Source organism: Arabidopsis thaliana, chromosome 5, assembly GCF_000001735.4.
Source record: "Arabidopsis thaliana chromosome 5, partial sequence".
NCBI classification, from domain to species: Eukaryota; Viridiplantae; Streptophyta; class Magnoliopsida; order Brassicales; family Brassicaceae; genus Arabidopsis; species Arabidopsis thaliana.
Window position 1 is genome coordinate 13,241,083 of NC_003076.8, and position 17,500 is coordinate 13,258,582.

Below are 17,500 nucleotides of genomic sequence, written 5' to 3' on the forward strand. Positions count from 1 at the left end.
TCAAGAGAAAAATATCAAAATCATCAATGTGATGTATCTCTCGAAGCTATAGAAAGAATTTTCAAATGAGATATCAAGATGTTACGGTTCTGCAGTATGCGATGAATATGCTCTCTCCGTACGACAGGAGACCACGATGAACGGTTCTGTATACAATATTTTGGAACCTCAGGTAAGCTTCACCGGTAAACTGCAAGAAATTACATTATCTAGGATAAAATTTCGTACATTATGTAAAAGCCTTTAAACCCTTAATTGTTTTGAAATATATAATATGTATTTTACATATTTTGGATTTATTTCATTTGTATCTGTTAAATTCAAAAGGAAAATATTTATTTCAGTTTTCTTAAGAATACGTTTCTGTTTTTATAAATAAAAGATTTCCATTTATTTATTTTTCTTTATTGACTAGTTACATTTTTTTTACTATAAATGCTCTTTTTTATGGAAAATAATGAATCTTTCTTTTTCCAATTTTATATTTAAAGAAATATATTTAAAATATATACCATAGGTAATATTAAATTTTTCATTGGACATTACATTCAAAAACTCTAAATTTACTGTATTCAAAGTTAATTTTCTTTATTTATATACTTCTTTTGTTGCTCTATATCGCATATTTAAATAAATTAAAGCCTCATCATGTATTTCTCTTATGAAAATAACTTCCAATTTTATATAATTAAGATTCTGTAAATAACTATTTTGATACTTTTTATTTTTGAAATATGAAGCAAAAAAAAAAAAAAGATGATAATAAATAAAAAATCTTTAGGATTGCTTAGAAATGATAACTTCGGAGCTATGCTTAAGGACTGATTCTTCTGCTTTCCTTTTTGCATTCTTCTTTATTTGAATCAGTTTCATCCTATAGAAAAAAGCAAGAACTTAATTATCTTAGTTTCATCCTAATTTTAGCCTTATACTACTAATAGTCTCAATAAAATTGACTCACCTCTTGAAAGAGATAATTTTCTCTATCTCTTGCTTTTGTTCAGCCTTAAAGGCTAACCATTTTCATAAGTACTTAAATCATCCAATGTTCCTAAATCTGTGCATTCATAAAGACCAAGCTTAAAATACTTAACATATTCTCATTAAAAACGTAAACAATAAGTTAGTAAATTTCACACCTTAAAGCAAAAACTTTGCTTTTTCTCTAAACCACATCAGTTTCTAGAGAACAAGACCATTGTCATCCAATATGATTGGGTCAGTTCTAACAGTTTCACATGTTTTCATCTCTACAAACATATTTCTTTAAGTTAATCCTTCATAGCAACATGAAACAGAAAAGGATAACATAACAACTGTAAGACCATTGATATAAAAATTTCAAGGGATTTAAACTTACTTCTAGATGCAATCCTTTTTGCCTCCAGCATCTCGTCATGAGCTTCTTTATCTTTAGTTTTTAATTGAGATAAAATTTCTTTGTGCTCTTCAATAGATAATAGAGCTCCGGTATTTTTTCATATGGATTTTGGCAATATGACTTTGCATCGTCTTTCTCAGTTGTTTTTTCCTACAAAAATAAGGTTTAACACATAGAATTGATATTAAAAAAAACTTGCAGATTTTTTTAAAATACCATTTTTTTGCATTTGCAGACTTTTTTGCTTCTATTTTCATTGTCTTACACTCTGCATGTTTGTTCTTACTGAATAATTACAGGTCTTTGTCTTTCAGTGCAAGTAGCAACAATTGGTTCAATAATATTGGAGATTTGCTGTTGAAGTCAGGAGTTTTGAGTGATTCCCACTTGAAATCTTTGAAGGAGGTGTTGCAAAGTATAAAGAGATAGATGCATGAAGAAGACTCAAACTTCTAAACTTCTTATGTGTGAATCACTTAGCACATTGTATGTAAATAACTATTTTGTTTAAATTTATAATTTGCTACGACTTAAAACCTATGTTTGAAAGATTTCAGGGCCATGAGGATCTTAACAACCCTTGGAACAGGACAAGCCATCTCTAACTTCGCTTTCATTTGACCATGAGAAGTGTCGTTGTGGTTCTCAACTCTTCTTTGCAATCAGGAATGACATGTTGCTTTTACGATGCAAGCAGAATAAATGCCGAGATGTCCTGTGGTCCGAGAAAGACTATCTATTTTGCGGAATGTGTGTGTCCTAAGTGTAACAGACCAACAAACCTGCTGTTAGTCTTCAGAAAGAAATCCTGGCAAACTCTACTATAAGTGTCACCCATGCAGTTTCTTTAAATGGTGGCACAGATCCTTGCAAATGATGGGTTATATAACAAGGATTCAAAAGCATGTTTTTGTGAATCAGCTCTTCTTGATTCCAAATGACAAAACTCTTGTTGCTTTTGCCCAATGAGATGATTGAATCCGTTGAGGATCATCCACCAACGCATAGAGACACGGTCGTAGAATTTAAACATCTTATAAAAATATTTTTCTAAGTTCTTTGGGAAACCAGGACTTTATATTAAACATCTTATAAAATATTACAAAAGCTTATAAACTTTTTTATAAATGGCTTATAAAAGCTCTTATGAGCTTTTAAACATCTTATAAAAATATTATTAAAGCTTAGAAACATCTTATAAAAACATTATCAAAGATTAAAATTATAAAAAGCATATATAAAGTCAATAAAAACTTATAAAAGCTTATAAACATCTCATAAAATGTATTATACTAGATACGGACCTGCGGTACACCGCAGGTTGAGCATTTGCGTTTGATCGTAATATGATGGTTTCATTATAATATAATTGACAGTTAAATCATTATAGTTAATTTGCATTTTTTACTATATATTTATATCTATTGACATGGGTGATTATATTTGTATGTTTCGGTCTGGTTTTGTAAAGTTCCACAAACATGTATAATATTCTATTTATATACATCGGATATTATTACATGTAAATTCATATGATTCAATTGGTTTAAAATTTAATTTTTGGATTGTAACTGTAATTATCATTAAAATTACATGGGTGCTCTATTGTTATATGAAGTATATGATGTATTTAAATTTCTACAATAATTTAATTTTTATACTAAATATTTATTATATAATACTTAGATTTTTTTTTCTTGTATACAGATGAAGAGATAAAGAGTGGAACTCATCATCTCCATCTAAGGTTAGATACTAAGAACTCTTATAATGCATAGGTATATTTTTTGAAAATATGAACTTAGTTATTGTTATATAAAATAGCCGGATATTTAAAATTTTCAACTAATCATTTTGAAACTGTTAAACACTTGATTCTTATATGCTTAAAGAAAATACTAACTTGCAGATTAAAATAGGAAAAAGATTAAACTGAAACCATCTCTTCCAAAATGAACACAATTTATGATCATTCTTACAAACAATAGTTCAAAAGATAAAACCAATATCAACTTAAGAATGAACAATTTGATTGTTAAAAGCAGTGTAAATTGCTTATACAAATCCTTCTTCAGACGAATCTGACTCTAGGATTAGTCCTTAGCAACATACTCAATCCTCCCTTCAACAGACCCATCTGGTTCACCTGCAAAAAAATTGTTGTAACAAAAATAGAAAAAGATGTCAAACTTCTTGAAAAAGTTAGTATCTAATAAACAAAAACAAATTATCTAATGTCTTTTACATACATGTAACATGTTACATCAAAGTCTGGAAACGATTCCTCAATGAAGACCCTTAAACACCCATACTCGCTGATTAAGGCCTTAGATCCTATAATATTTGTTATCATTCTGTTGATTAGTTATATATCACAGGATTTAACATTTTAAGGTAAGAGACTAACATATTAACGAATTTCCACTAACCTTTAAACATAGAGGTTCTACAGAACCGGAGCACTGTAGTGATTGGCTCGTAGTTGTAACTTTTCATACCAATAAGTCAATAAAACTTTGACAGAAAAGACTCACACGCACTCCCTCTAGCAACACAAGTTATGATCCTCTCACTACAACCAAAGAAAATACAAATTTATCATACTACACATATATGTCTGTTCCTAACGAATTTCAATACCATTATACATCCATGATTGTTAACTCACTGATTATCTCTGATGGTAAATATTACATATCTGGCCTCATAGTCTGTTTCCACTTCACGACAGCAATATGGAAAACTCGACATAGTTGAGACAGTTGTTATAACTCCAATAGCATCTAACAATAACAGAACAATAAATCAGAATTAATCAAAATCTTAGTACTAAGGAATAACAATTCCAAGAAACCATATACTATATAATTAAGACTTATATTACCGACTACATGATCCTCAGATTCAGCATTGACTTCATCAGCATGGATGAATTTGAGAGAACTTTCTTCTGCTCTATCACTTACAGGCCACATTTTAGTGTGCCACATAAACTCGATTTCATAATGAAAATCTGTGTACTTTGGTATTGTTGTTGCTCTCTTCAATCGAAAGTGTTGAAGGTAATACCACTTTCCTTCAAATAGGTTAGTCTTAAAATTGTTCATATACTCGCCCCAAGGTATTCTAGCATCGATTTTGTTTCCCTGACTAAAAAGAGAACCATATAAAATTCTTTGGAAAATAATAGAAAGCAAAAACCAGAATAACAATTCAAATATACATCATAGATACTCACCTTCACATCACAGAGGATCATGGTAGTAGGAGTTGGTTTGATCATAGACTGATTGTCCCAGATGCTTAATATTTTCACGTATATAACATGATTGTTCCTGTGTAAATTTAGATCTGGGATATAATTTCTCTCGGCCATTGGAAGTTTGGATCTTAATTTTAACAGATTTTTTAGAAAAGATAGATTGAGGGAAGTTAACCTAATATTGGTCTTATATATATATATATATTGAAGAAGCACGAGGAAATATGAATATAGATTCAGTGAATATAAATGAAAGGTTTCTTGCTATATATCCGTTCAAATCATTTAGTCAATCTCTAATTATATGCTAACCGATTCTGTAGCCAATCACCATATATTAAAGTCTTTTTGCTAATGATTGCTGATATGTTAAGTAGATAATGACAATAAAGTATTTGGATTCAACAAGAATATAAATAATGGTTGATTAGTACCAAAACACAGGTTAGTACCAAAACTTCTAAATGGAGAACTGAACATATAAGTCTGCTTTGGTGTGAACATCAAAGTTGAACATATGAGAACATGATTAAAAGTGTAGAGAAATAAAAACAATTTGAAATAGAGGTTCACTTGTAGTAATTTTAAATCAGTATCTAACCGGAACATGTTGAATTGTTGCTTCTTTGTTTGCTTCAGCAGAATAATGTAAATAATCCTGTGACATTACAGATCAAATACTACTTGTTTGTTACTGTGTGGGGGGGTTTAACAACCATAAATGAAAGTATATAAAGTGAATAAAGGTTGATGAAGAATACCTTTCTCAAATGCTTGGAACATAGACTGGCAGCAATGTAATTAGTCTATGTTTTGGAAAACTTCCTTGAAAACAACGTTGGTTGTTTGCTTCTGAAGTTTACCATCTTTGTCTAGTATTAGGAATTTCAAACCCTTTTTAGAGGTAACCCTAGACAAAGCAACATAAAGCTGACCATGGGAGAACACTGCTTTGGGCAAGTAAAGTCCTACATGTTCTAGAGATTGACCTTGACTCGTATTTATAGTCATAGCGAATGCAACAGAGAGTGGAAACTGTCTTCTACGCATCTTGAATGGAAGTTTAGTGTCTGTAGGTGTAAGATTCACTGTAGGAATCAAAACTATGTGACCAATTATGTCTCCTGTAATAACTTTAGCTTCAACAATCTGAGTACATAGCTGCGTAATCTGAAGCCTAGTGCCATTGCATAGACCACCTTTAGGATCCAAATTTCGTAGTAACATAACAGGAGCACTGACCTTTAAACGCAAAGAATGGTTAGGCAAACCTGCTAACTTGATACTGTTTAAAAAATCTGGAGTGATAACAGGATTGTTAAGTGAATTAGAATCTGTAGGATCTATGGAATCAGCAGATAGATAAATTCTTTCCTCGGCTGAAAAAAAAAACAAATTGAATGTATGTCAGTTGTATATTCAATAAAAAAATAGATTGCATATAAAGATTATAAACTTTAAACTGAAGAGTAAAAGTGCACTGACCATGCAACTGCTCTAGCAAATACTCATTGATTGTGTTTACGTCCTCATTCGTTGGTGCTAATATAGCTCTGCCTTGAAAGAATTTGGGATCAGTGATTTCGTGTAGGATTTTAGGATCTCCATAAATTTCATTGGTGATCGATTCTATTGGCTTGTCTGTGTTGGTAATCAACAAATCTTCTGGAATATCTATTATAGCCACACCGTCATTAGGCTCATTTATCCTACCATCACCAACAACCAATAACCAATCAGAAAACTCTTGAATTTTTTAGCTTCAGTTTCACTCAAATTGTTTGCTAGTAGTCTCATGTTCTTAGTCAACTTTAACACCTTGCAGTGATCCCAAAGATACGAAGCATTAAGCGATGACATTACTATTTCTGCTCTCCCTGCACCATTAATTACTAGAAGCACCTGTCTGAAATCACCACAAAAAACAACAACCTTTCCACCAAAAACCTTGTTGTCTGTGTTTTTTATAATGTGGGAGAAAGATTTATCTAAAGCTTCAAAACAAAACCTGCTCATCATTGGTGCTTCATCCCATATAACTAAAGACGCTTCTTTAACCAAATTTGCCAAATCAGACTTTGGTTTTATCTTACATACAGAGAACTCATCAGGATTCAATGAAATACCAAACCTTGAATGTGCAGTCCGACCACCTTCTAACAACAAAGAGGCAATGCCACTGGAGGCGACGTTAAGAACAATCTGATCTCTACATCTAATAGCAGCAGACAAAGTTTTCCAAATAAAAGTCTTCCCTATACCTCCAAAACCGTACACAAAAAAAGACTCCACCTAAATTATTAAAAACTGCCTCTGTAATCTCATTGTATACGCCTCTCTGCTCAGGAGTTAGCATTTGTTTCCATTCTTCATGCTTCTCTTTTAGGTTGGATTCACGATTATATCTTAACTCCTCAACAATGAGTCTATTTGAATTATCAATACCATCTCTAGTAGGCTTAGGAAACTCATCAATATCTTCTAAGGTTGCTCCATTTGACAGCATAATTTTCTCGAAAGAAACATATCTGGCCTCATAGTCGGTCTCACCCTTATTGCAGACATAAGGAAACCTCTTGATAGAAGAAACGCTTGCAACCACACCAATAGCATCTATGAAAACAAAAAATCAAAAGCTAGTTATTGTCTGCAGCAGAGTACTCAAATATAAACTCATGAAATGATCTAAAGAATTAGGATCGTTATAAACATACCAGTAACATCAACAACATTGTCTGTAGCAGAGTCCTCAAGTTCATTGGGGAAAAGATAGTCTGTGAAATCAGATTTCACTAACTCTGACATTCTGAACACTACAGTATAATGAAACTTTAACTTATTGATACAAGTATACACTAAAGTCATTCATTAAAAGTCTGAAGCCAGTCGAATACATATATACAACATGAAATGGTAAGTTTCTTTGGACCCTCTAACTGTAACGTTATAACTGAGATTGCATGTTTTCATATAGATGGCTACAAAATTAGTAATGATCGAACATATAAGCTTAATAGAATAATTTTAAGATTAACTCCAAAATTAAAGATGAAACATAATCCAAAACATGAAATCCAATAACTTTGAAAAAAAAACACGAACATAATCCAATAAAAAAAAAAAAAAAATTCAAAACATAGCTTCAGTGACCAAACACAATTCAAGAAGCATCACTTATTAAAAGAAATAGATAAGTAGATCACTTGTTCTTCTCCACTTTGACCCTTACAGCAGCCATGTTCCTAGCCATCTCTTTCTTGACTTCTTGTTTCACCACGACAGTAGCTGGGACAAGTGCTTGGTCATTCTCTGTTTCAACAGGAACCATTGATGTTTTGAGTTTAGTTGGAACAGTAACTTCTTTTGAATCAGCCACCTGCAGATTCAAGGCAACTCCATGTTCAGCATTCTTAGATAAAGACTTTTCCAAGTCTAATGGTACAACACACACCTTCTTTGAACTTGAAGAACCTTCCGAGCCACTCGTTTCTCTAGCGTAAACACGCTTTGAAGATGGAGTCGTAGAGTCTGGCGATCCATTACCATTCTCCAGCATAAGTAGAACCTACAATATATAGAGTTAGAAATTGCCAAAACTCTTATGAACTTTATGATTGTAATGAAGAATGTAACTTGATATGTTGTGTGAAATACCTGATCACTAGACACAATGGATGCAGGGTTCACATGTTCAGCAGAATCCTCTAGTAACTGTTTCTCTAGTAGTCCATCTTTCAGAAGCACCTTTGAAACCTTATAGATTTCTTTTCCATCCGAGATGTTGTCTTTCTCAACCCACACCAGAAACAGAAATGTCTTACCAATCAGATTCTTTACAGAATCAGGAAGATCTTCTGGATCCTCAATCTGGAAGAGTGTAAATAGTTATTTGAGTTCTCTATATATTTATATGTCAGTATACATAAAGTAGACACGGGACAACTTTAAGAAACATACCTCATTAACAGATCCATTAAGAACAGAGGTTGCAGACTCGCCAATGATCTCAAAGCAAATTGAATCAAACAGAACCAATTTGGCTTCACTAGTGCTATCCATAACCTTTGCATAGATCATGTACCTTGCATATAATAAAATTTTACGAACTTAATTTCCAAGCTATACACACAGTTCCAATAAAATATTTCAAAGTAGTATGCTATGTAAATATAATCTTCAAAGAAATGTATTTACCTAGAGACCACATTGGTTACAACAGACTTGCAGGTGTCACACCAGAATTTAGGCTTCTTACCCTTGTTGTTTACTCCATTAACACCAGCATGAATATGATTCACTTTCTTATTACATGTCTTGCAGCTGATGTAATACCAAGCCCAATCCGTATCAATTGCATAGATTGTGCACAAAACTCTGACTTTACCAACCTATATAAAATATCAGAACACATTAGATACTGATGATAGTTAGATTTCTAAACTTTGAGATAAGTTAGCTGAATATAACCTCAGTCGAGCTAAGCAGATCTTCAATGGTATTCCTTGTGTATACACTGTAGTCAATCCTTTTGACTGCAACCATCTCAAAACGTGGGACTCTTGTACGGTACACACAAATAGCACCATCATTTGGAAGTCTGCATTTGGATAAAAAGATGATCAATAGCACATAAAGAAGTCAACTAAAAGTAGATTGTGTTGAGAGTAGATGCATTTACGTTTGACTGAAATGGTGAGCTTCAGGGAAGTCTGGATTGACATGTACTTGTGATGCATCAAATGAGTTGGATAAACTCTTCACACCAGCAGTCTCATAACATTTAAGTGACCATAGATCATGCAGTATGGAAAGAAAAGGAATAGGTACAAAGAAACTGAATATACCCTTGTAACTCTTAATTTTGGCAAAACGAATGAGAAAAATCACATTCTTTCCCTCAGATTCCTGACATGCTCTGTAAACCTGCTGAGCGTATGTTCCCCACAAAGTAACTTGCATTCTCTCATCCCTATGAGAACAAATGAATCGAAACAAACACTTTCTTTGATAACCAATAAACAAATAAGATCGCAATAAACTAATAAGATATAGACATTACATTTGATCTCTGATCTCAAAGTCAATCTTTGTTGTAGGCTTATTGTTAGCCTCGAGTTCCTCCAACTCACCAACAGTAATGATTTGGCCAATAGCATCTGCAGTGAAACATGACTGTGTTCATAATCTAATGATAGCAAGTGAATGGAATAAAGCAAAAATATAATATAGAATCGGAAAACTCACCAACCAACATGTGAGGGTTAAGCTCACCACTCTGGATTTTTGAAAATGGCGCCAAAGTCAAGAAGTTGGAGTCAGAGACAGAAGCACAACCCATGACTTCAGTTCTAACCTGGAACGCCATCTTGTATAGATGGTTGGTTGGGCGAAACTGGCTAGACGCATAGGTAAGACGAAAAATCTCAATGAAGACCCATTCGCCAACAATAAGCTTGTGAACAAACTTAGAAACCAACTCCTTCTTCACGGTAGCATGCATTTTTTTCCCTTATGACAAAGACAACAGAAATCTATATTAGCACTTGTGTATATGTAAACGTAAATTTTGCATAGATAACAGTAGTTCTTACATATTCATCAGAGATGACCAACTCAATGGTTTCACAGGTGTTGCTTGTGTACTGCTTCCAAGAGTGAAGAATCTTGACCTGGACTCTCCATGCGTTTTTGTAAGGCCTCACGTCTTTAAGGTATGCGAATGTAGCAGCCATTTCTCAAAATGTATAATTGCTTTGATCTCTCGTTTGCGGTGTGAGTGATGATGAAATGAAATGATATGAGAAGCGTATTTATAGTAGCCGAGTGAATCTTTAAACATTTATTTGCAAAGATTTAGAGCGTAAATTCTTTAGAAACATAATGATTCTGAATGGTTTAGAATAGGAATATGCTTGAGTATCATAAGTGCAAAATAATAATCGAAATGCCGTATTTAGATTTTGATTTGATTCTGAATCAAACTGTCGAGATATGGTAGATGCATTTGCCCTTATTTTTACGCTTGTACATTCAAAACAGAATGATTTGGATGGTTTAGAAGATGGAATATTGCGTGATTTAGATTATGTCTTGACTGGCAAGCGAATGTTAAAAGATTTTGTAGTTAAGGTGATATATGTAAATCAGGAAACAGAATTGCTATGAATGAGGAATGGAGAAAATAGATGATTGAATCGGATAGAATTTTGGGAAGGCAATAATCCATAACAATTTGGATAATATTATAGTTGGCGAAATTTAATTTTCGAGGTGATATATTGGAATTTGGAATTGATGATGATTTTTAGAATGTGTAAAAATATATTGACTATACCATATGTAAGATTATATGATATATTGAGGAATTAATGCATGATTAATAATCGTTTAACTTATAGAAATGTGATATCGAAATATGAATATTTGGTAAGAGTGTAGTAAATATTTCAAGATTTTGGAATGAAGTAAGTAAAGATATGGTTAGTTATTTGGTTGTTCGGATTTTTTAGGAAATATTATTTCGTGTAATATTGAATTAGTAGAGTTTCAAGGGATTAATGTGTGCAATTTATGAGGGTAGTACTTAACAATTTATATGTTTAGGCAAGTAATTAGTGCAATACGTGAATAGTTGAGCAAAAATTTGGTTATTGTCCTAAAGAAATATCTTGTCTGATTGATTTTGTAGGGACTAAACATACAATATCGAAATTGAAAAAGGATTTTTCGGCACAAATCGTCCCCAAAAAAGTATATGCAGATAATAAAAGCTTATAAAATACAAACATCTTATAAAAAGCTTATAAACATCTGATAAAAGACATCTTATAGACATATTATAAAAGCTTATAAACATCTTATAAAAAACATATATACATCCGATAAAATATTTATAACATCTCATAAAAGCTTATAACCATCTATTAAAAATATTAAGGTTTATAAAACTTATTAAGTAATACAAAAGCACTTCTTTACATCTAATAAAAAAATCTTATGTTATTAAATTTTATCATAAAAAGGTTATATGAGAAAATCTTATAAACATCTTATAAAAGCTTATAAACATTTGTTTTGATCCTGCCATTCTTATAAGCTTTTATAACGCTTCTTCTAAAAAAAAACTATGGGTCTATTTTTCTACTAATCAACAGCGAGTTTGAGAGTATTATTCCTCTAGATGCGAAGCTTTATTTTTCCAAATAATTTTTTTTTTGTTCCGCGTTACGTTCCTAGATGGAATAAACTTTTTTACAAGTTAATGTAATTCGATTTTCTGAGACTAAAGAAGTTTGTTACTTTGTTTTCCACCTTAGTAAGCTTAAGTTAGGCTTTTGTTCTACCTTAGTCACATTTGGCACTTCTATTAAACACACCAACAAAGAACTAAGACCAAATTACAAAATAAAATCGAATTTGTTTTGCAATTGGTTTGGTTTAAAAATGTTTTCAAGCGAACTAAACAAAATCGAACCGAAGTAAAATTTTAAAGAGACTTTAGCAAAATTATGGGAAACTTTTGTTCTTCGAAGACTTCATTGTGCATTCCACTCCTTATACAAGTAACCACTCACTAGGACCTGCACATTGCAAGTCGATAACTTGTTTTAGAGTTTCATCATCTCCGCAATAACTTCAGACACATCATGGACTCTGAGTTGTGTAGGAGCATTCTCTTCTATATAGATCTTTATATCCTTCAAACATGAAAAATAGTATAAGAAATGCTTTATCATGTGCATCTCTTTCATTGTTCCTTGAAATTCATCAATCTCTAACACTTTTACTGGACAAGATGTGAGTGAACGACCTTTGTCCTCTCGAGAAACGCAGTCACAAGCATCCCCACATTTATTTGTAACATGGTGCAAGAGACCCTAAAAGCATAAAGGAAACAATAATCAGTTGTGCTATAATCTAAGAACTCTATCTCTGTTCACGTTTGGCAAATGAGTTTATTACAAGATAAGGATTGAGCTGAGCTAGAGAGAAAACTTGTTAAGATTTTTGATTCTTATTTCTTAAAGAGTAAAGTGTACAACAATTTCCTTATATACAATTGTTCTAACTTAACCAGTCAATTAAAGTCTATTCTAACTAAACCGGATGGTATATATACTCCAAGAGTCCCCCTCAAGATGAGGCAAAAATATTATGAAGACTCATCTTGGACATAAGGTAAGAGAACTGATGCGGAAATAATGGTTTAGTCAAGATGTCTGCAACCTGATCCTCTGTCCGAACATGCAACATTCTGATGAGACCTTTATCCAAGCGTTCTCGAACTAAATGGCAATCGATCTCGATGTGCTTCGTTCGCTCATGAAAAACAGGGTTGGTAGCGATGTAAATTGCAGCGGTACTATCAGAGAAGACTATGGGGACTGACCCTGTGATGATCTTCAAGTCTAAGAGTAAAGAAGCAAGCCATACCATTTCACAGGAAGCCAAGGCTAATGCTCGATACTCTGCTTCAGCAGAAGATCTTGAAACAGTGGGCTGTTTCTTGGACCTCCACGTGATCAAAGAAGAACCAAGGAACATAGTTAACCCTGTAGTTGAACGACGAGTGTCAGGACAGGTTCCCCAATCAGAGTCTGCAAAGCCTTTAAGGGTAAGGTCAGGATCAGAAGAGTAGAAAAGTCCCTGTCCAACTGTACCCTTAATATATTGTAAAACTTTGTAGACTGTAGTCAGATGTGAAGTCCGTGGAGCAGCTGAGTATTGACAAAGCTTGTTCACAGCGAAAGTAATATCAGGCCTTGTTATAGTGAGATACATCAGCTTCCCCACCAGACTGCGATAAAACTCACGATCCTCCAACAATTCTCCATCAGCCTTTGAAAGTTTCAGATTTGGAACCATGGGAATAGTAGAAGGCTTGCAATCCAACATTCCAGTGAAAGCAAGAAGTTCCAAAGCATACTTACGTTGACAAATGGATATGCCTGCAGCAGTCCTAGCAATTTCCAGACCCAAAAAGTACTTCAAAGGGCCAAGGTCACGAAGCTTGAAACTCTCCTTCAGAGCATTGGTTAACTGAGCTGCAACACCCTCTATTGTGCTAGCAATAACAATGTCGTCTACATAGACCAAGACAGCAAGAAACTCACCACCAAAGCAGCGAACAAACAAAGTGTGATCTCCATGTCCTTTAATAAAACCCAAATCCAACAGACAATTAGAAAATTTCAAGAACCATTGACGAGATGCTTGTTTGAGACCATAAATCGTTTTCTTGAGTCTTAACACAACATTCTTTGGCAATTGGTCCCCCTTATTGTCTGCATAACCTTCAGGTAAACGCATATATATATCCTCCTCCAAATCTCCATTCAAAAACGCATTAGAAACATCAAGTTGAGTCAAAAACCACTTCTTAGATGCAGAAATCTTAAGCAACATTTTAATAGTAGCCATTTTTGCAACCGGAGAGAAGGTGTCAGTATAATCCAAACCTTCTTTCTGAGTGTACCCCTTAGCAACCAGCCTAGCCTTATGCCGCTCAAGACTCCCATCAGCATGAAACTTCAGAGTAAAAATCCACTTACAACCCACTGCCTTCTTTCCTTTAGGTAAACTTGTAACCTCCCAAGTGTCTTTCTCTTCCGTCGCACCAATTTTCGTATCAATAGCATCACACCACTCTTTAGAATCCTTTGCCTCAGAATATGATTGAGGAATTGGAATTTTAGTGATGTTATTAATGTATAACAAGTGAGAGGGAGAGATTTTTGAGTAGGAGATGAAAGAAGAAATGGGATGAGTGACTTCATTGTTTAAAGAATAGCAATGATAGTCATTTAAGTGAGCAGGAAGTTTGCGTGCTCGATGGGAAGAAATTTGTGTTGATGGAGAAATTTGTGATGGAGAGGGAGAAATGGAATTGGGATTACCTCAGGGCAAAGAATCCATTGGTGTGACAAGGGATGGAGAGTCAGCAGAGTGTGGTGATGCCATTGGAAAGACTGTCTCATGAAAGGTAACATTTCTGGAAATGAAGACTTTATTGCTTTCCAAATCCATGATCTTGTACCCTTTGTAGCTAGACGGTTAACCCAGAAAGATGCATGCCCGAGCTCTAGGCTGAAACTTGTGACGTTGAGTAGGAGAAGTAGAACCATAACATAGACATCCAAAGGTGCGAATCTGCTCATAATCAGGTTTCTTACCTGTAAGAACCTCAAATGGAGTTTTATTAGAAAGCAATTGAGATGGTGTTCTATTAATAAGAAACACAGCTGTCAATATGCAGTCTCCCCAATAAGGTAAAGCAACCTTGGATTGAAACATCAAAGCTCTAGCAACGTTGAGTATATGTTGATGTTTCCTTTCAACCACTGAGTTCTGTTCAGGTGTCTCAGGACATGAATGATAAGAAACTATCCCTTTAGCCTTGTAAAACTCAGTAAATTTCAATTCCTGTGCATTATCAGATCGAACTGCCTTAACTTTGACGTTGTACTGATTCTCTACACGGGTGACAAAAGCCGGAAACACACTAAGAACCTCAGATTTAGTCTTGAGTAAGTAAACCCAGGTAGCTCGTGAATGATCATCAACAATGGTCAAAAAATATTTAAAACCATCAATAGTCTCCACTGAAATGGGTCCCCAAAGGTCTATATGTAATAACTCAAAAGTTGAATTACAAATATTGTTTGAAGACTGAAAAGACAACTTCTTCTGCTTAGCCAAATGACAAATGTGACAATAAGCAGATCCTTTATTCTTGTGTTTAGTAGTCCTCAAAATGTCTGAAATAGCATCCAGTCTTGAGTAAGCTGGATGTCCCATCCTCATGTGCCATAAACTAACATCCACCACCGCATTAACAGAGACTGAATCCAATGGAGGTGTAGTATCCAACACATAGAGGTTGCCAATGCGTCTACCTCTGCCAATTCTCAGGTCCTTGGTAAGATCCTGTATTTCACAACATGACGGATCAAAGATCACTCTTGAACCAATATCTGAAGTCAAACTACTGATGCTGATCAGATTCAAACGAAACTCAGGGAGAAATAAAACATTTCGAAGAAGAATGTTTTCATTTATCTGTACTGAACCCACTCCACTGATTTTAACACGTGATCCTGTTGGGAGATTCACATAACTCACCACAGAATGATCCAAAGAAACAAATAGGCTCTTATCATGGCAAACATGATGAGTTGCACCAGAGTCTATCACCCAAGTTTCAGTGGAAAGAGTATGTTGGGATACATTCAATATACCAACAAAGTAGTATGTAGAGTTAGAGAATGAGATACCAGTGTAATCAATAGGAGAACGTGAAATTCCAGCATCTGAAGAAGAAGCAGTTGGTTGTGACTTCAGTTGAGAACTGAACAAGGCTATGAAGTTCTGAAGTTGATCATTGGAGAGATTACCAAGCAGACCATCTAGAGTAGCCTGAGTTGGAACCATCGGAGGCAATAAAGAGACCTGAGCAGCAACCGGTTGAGGTTTGGTACCCTTCTCTGGTAGTTTGCCTTTAAAACCAGGAGGGTAACCATGCTTTTTGTAACATTTCTCTGCAATATGTCCCACCTTGTTGCAGAATGAACAGATTGGACGCCCTTTATTAGGTCCATTCTGAACATAGCAAATCTTAGGAGTCAAAGCAGTAGAAGATATCTTAGAGACCTGAAAAGCAGCAGGAGGAGAAACATTGGTAGAGAAACCTTTCTGACTGTAATCCTGGTCAAGAATATTGTAAACTTCAACCAGAGAAGGCAAGGCTTTCTTTGCAATGATCTGTCTCCTGACTATAGAGTAGGACTCATTCAAACCTGCCAAGAATTTGACAGTTTTAGCTCTCTCTGCCTTCTGTTGCAGACGAAGAACTTTACCACAAGTACAAGGATCATCAGGTTCCTCTGTACTGTCCAACAAATCCCAAAGAATACGCAACTGAGTATAGTACTCAGATAGAGAAAGAGAACCCTGGCGAAAATCCTGGATCTCCTGTGTCAGATTGTACGTACGAGGAAGATTAGTCATATGAAAACGTCCATAAATGTCACGCCAGATATCTGTAGCATCATTCATGCGTAGAATGCTACGATAAATCTGCGGAGACACAGAGTTCAACAACCATGATTTCACCATACTATTACATCTGGACCAAAGGCGAAAGTTCCCATCCGATTCAAGTGGACGAGGCAAAGAACCATCAACAAAACCAATCTTATTCTTAGCATCTAACGAGATCCGCAACGCTGCACTCCAATCATCATAGTTAGTCTCATCTAAGCGGATAGAGACGAGATTCAAACCTGGATGATCACCACTGTGCATAAAAAACGGAGACTGAGTCGGATCCATGGAATCTGAAGTCACAACAGCTCGCGATGCGCCAGCAGAGAGCAGATCTACAGCTGGAGGAGAGATCGGAGGAGAGACTGTGAGACCAGTGGATCGCGACGATTTCCATGGAACGGAGCTTATCGACGCCTTTGAACGAGTGGATTTCCGAGTTACTCGAGCAACAGCCACCATCTTTACAGAAAAACGAGTAGTGAACAAGAAAAAAACGAGATCGGAGAAGAAGAAATCTGATCGGAAACAACAAAAACTTAGCTCGTTGGCTCTGATACCATATTACAAGATAAGGATTGAGCTGAGCTAGGGAGAAAACTTGTTAAGATTTTCGATTCTTATTTCTTAAAGAGTAAAGTGTACAACAATTTCCTTATATACAATTGGTCTAACTTAACCAGTCAATTAAACCGGAGAATAATCTATTCTAACTAAATCGGATGGTATATATACTCCAAGAGAGTTGTTATTATACCTCAAGAGCGTAAAGGTTTAGAACGAACACAAGATTCTTGAGCTGCGAAGGCTGAATG

General features: G+C 34.6%; 1 long non-coding RNA gene and 4 pseudogenes across 5 annotated transcripts; all 5 read right to left on the reverse strand.

Annotated features, from left to right (window-relative positions):
* Nucleotides 1–916: 916 nt before the first annotated feature.
* On the reverse strand, nt 917–1,663 carry AT5G34945 (annotated as a pseudogene). The gene has a single exon.
* Nucleotides 1,664–1,801: 138 nt separating this feature from the next.
* Nucleotides 1,802–2,166, reverse strand: AT5G05155. Its single transcript, NR_142814.1, has one exon. It is a non-coding gene; the product is annotated as an other RNA (long non-coding RNA).
* Nucleotides 2,167–3,474: 1,308 nt separating this feature from the next.
* AT5G34950 lies at nt 3,475–4,757 on the reverse strand (annotated as a pseudogene; the record flags this gene model as incomplete). Its single annotated transcript has 6 exons — nt 3,475–3,527; nt 3,638–3,715; nt 3,811–3,869; nt 4,050–4,164; nt 4,266–4,527; nt 4,620–4,757.
* Nucleotides 4,758–5,444: 687 nt separating this feature from the next.
* On the reverse strand, nt 5,445–10,143 carry AT5G34960 (annotated as a pseudogene; the record flags this gene model as incomplete). Its single annotated transcript has 15 exons — nt 5,445–6,022; nt 6,129–6,352; nt 6,454–6,549; nt 6,652–6,850; nt 6,936–7,256; nt 7,358–7,449; nt 7,847–8,019; nt 8,095–8,208; nt 8,298–8,510; nt 8,601–8,724; nt 8,838–9,031; nt 9,111–9,240; nt 9,322–9,612; nt 9,703–9,799; nt 9,888–10,143.
* Nucleotides 10,144–12,266: 2,123 nt separating this feature from the next.
* On the reverse strand, nt 12,267–17,147 carry AT5G34965 (annotated as a pseudogene; the record flags this gene model as incomplete). The annotated part of the gene is made up of 1 exon: nt 12,267–17,147.
* Nucleotides 17,148–17,500: the final 353 nt, after the last annotated feature.